Source organism: Portunus trituberculatus, chromosome 50, assembly GCF_017591435.1.
Source record: "Portunus trituberculatus isolate SZX2019 chromosome 50, ASM1759143v1, whole genome shotgun sequence".
Classification (NCBI taxonomy): domain Eukaryota; kingdom Metazoa; phylum Arthropoda; class Malacostraca; order Decapoda; family Portunidae; genus Portunus; species Portunus trituberculatus.
This window is the reverse complement of record NC_059304.1, coordinates 19,016,175-19,018,674: the sequence shown is the minus strand read 5'-3', so window position 1 is coordinate 19,018,674 and position 2,500 is coordinate 19,016,175. Positions and strand designations below refer to the sequence as shown.

Here is a 2,500-nt window from a genome sequence, read left to right as displayed (position 1 = left end):
GAACAAAATAGATAGATATCAACAAAAGCAATGGTCGTACTGTCAAGAGAGAGAGAGAGAGAGAGAGAGAGAGAGCCAGGTACACTCATAAAACTACTTACTCACCAGATACTCGCTTCCTAACACCTCTCATCTCCCTCTCCCTCCCTCTCTCTCTCTCTCTCTCTCTCTCTTTCTTTCTCCCTCTCCCTCTCCCTCCTCTAGTTATACCCTCTGGCTGGCCACCTAACACTGCCTCAAGACAAATAACCGCCCCCATCCACATCCCCACCCACACTCCCATACCCTACGTCTCACCTGTGCCCTGCCCACCTTATGCCTCACCTGTGCCGTGCCCTTACCTTTCCGGGGCCTCACGTACCCAATTACAGGTGAGAGACGGGCGAGGAATAGGAGAGGGAGGGGCCCGTAACTAATTTGTGAGGTTGGTAAAGAAGGGACAGGAGGTTAGATGGGTGTGTGATGGTGGTGGATGGTGGTGGTGGTGATGGTGGTGGTGGTGGTGGTGGATGGTGTGTGTGTGTGTGTGTGTGTGGGGAGAGGGGGAATGGGAGGTGGTGTTCGTATATGTAAGGTGTGTATTCAGAAATGCTTTGGTCTCTCACCACGACTAATTTCCAAGGCCACAGAGATGATTAGCGGGGGTTTTTCAAGAGTGTTTCTCCAGTTGATAGGGGAGAAATCTTGTCACACTGCCTCTAGAATCGTAAAAACAGGTTGAAAAATGCTGTTCTTTTTCTCCACGACTGTTTTCCAAGGCCACAGAGATGATTAGCGGGGGTTTTTCAAGAGTGTTTCTCCAGTTAGTAGCGTAGAAATCTTGTCGCTCTGCCTCTAGAACCGTAAAATGCATAGAAAAACTCGTGTATATTTGAATAAAGCCTTTGGAAATAGTGGAGGTGAAGCTCAGAAGTGTTTGAGAATACGAGCTAATGTGTAGTAGTGGTGAAATATAGGACAGTGGTGGTGGTGATGGTGGTGGTGGTGGTGGTGGTGATTGATAATGATAATGACAGTAACGGTAATGTTAACGAAAATGATGCTGATAATATGAAAATAGAATGAATGGATAATAAAGATAATGATAGAAATGCACGAAATAAAGAGGGAGGAAAGAAAAAAAAATAGAAAATGACAAACGTATGCTCATTTTCCCACACATTCACACAAAGGCATACCAGGACAAACACCACCACCACCACCACCACCACCACCACAAAGATCCTAAACCAATTAATACTGCTAACCTAAAGTATCTAACCTAACCTAACCTAACTTGAACTAACCTAACCTAAGTAACAACAAACATAACTGAACCCAAACCAAACCAAATCAAATCAAACAAAACAATCACCTTACAACTACAAGAACACCAACACAGTTAAGATAACCTAACCAAACCAAACTTACACCTAATCTAACTTAAACTAACCTAACCTAACCTAACCTAACCTAACCAACACCTGACAAAGCACACACACACACACACACACACACACACACACACACACACACACACACACACACACACACACACACACACACACACACACACACACACACACACACACACACACACACACACACACACACACACACACACACACACACACACACACACACACCACTCACTCCCAAGGAAAGCAAAGAGTCAGCCACAAAAGTCCAGCTCATTCCATTCCCTCGCGTGTCTTTGTCTCTGTTTCACTTATCTTGGCGTGGTTGCCGCTCCTTTACACGCCCCGACACAGGACCCCCTCTTACTTAGCTCTTACTTTACACGCCCCTACACAGGACTCTTATTTTACACGCTTCGACACAGGATTCTTACTTTACACGCTTTGACACAGGATCTCCTCTTACTTATCTCTTATTTTACACGACCCAACACAGAAGGACCTCTTACTTACCTCTTAACTCTTACCTGCTCTCCATTTCCCCACACACGCCTCCCTCACGCACCTGGCTGGCTACCTGTCCGTCATGCTCCCTTAAGACTCCTCAGGGAAAGAAATGGAGTAAATGCTTGATTGTAGAGTTCCGTGTGTGTTTTGTCTTTGTTTTGTCTTTGTGTCAGGATATTAGTTGGTTCGTTATGCTTCTTAGACGCTTTGACTGCAATTTGGTCCACTTCTTCCTCTAATTTGTCCCAGACTTTTGGCTAACTCTATTATTCTTTAAGGGAGCTGGCAATCAAGTGGACCTATTTTTTTTTTTTTTTTTGCTCTTGGCTGGTTTCCCGTCTTGTATAAAAAAACGTAACCTAATCTAATCGAACCAATCACTCTATAACTACAACAAAACCAGCACAGTTAACCTTACCTAACCTAACTTTACCTTACTTTACCTAACCTAACCTAACCTAGCCTAACCTAACCTAACCTAACCTAACCTAACCTAACCTTACCTAACCTAACCTTATCTAATCTAATCTAACCTTACTTAACCTAACCTAATCTAACCTAACCTTACCTTACCTAACCTAACCTAACCTAACCTA

The 2,500-nt window shown here is 44.0% G+C and overlaps 1 protein-coding gene across 1 annotated transcript in view; it reads left to right on the top strand.

Annotated features, from left to right (window-relative positions):
• The window catches only part of LOC123499902 (DNA-directed RNA polymerase II subunit RPB1-like), an 84,563-nt gene that overhangs the window by 80,881 nt on the left and 1,182 nt on the right, over positions 1-2,500 (top strand). The window lies entirely within an intron of this gene.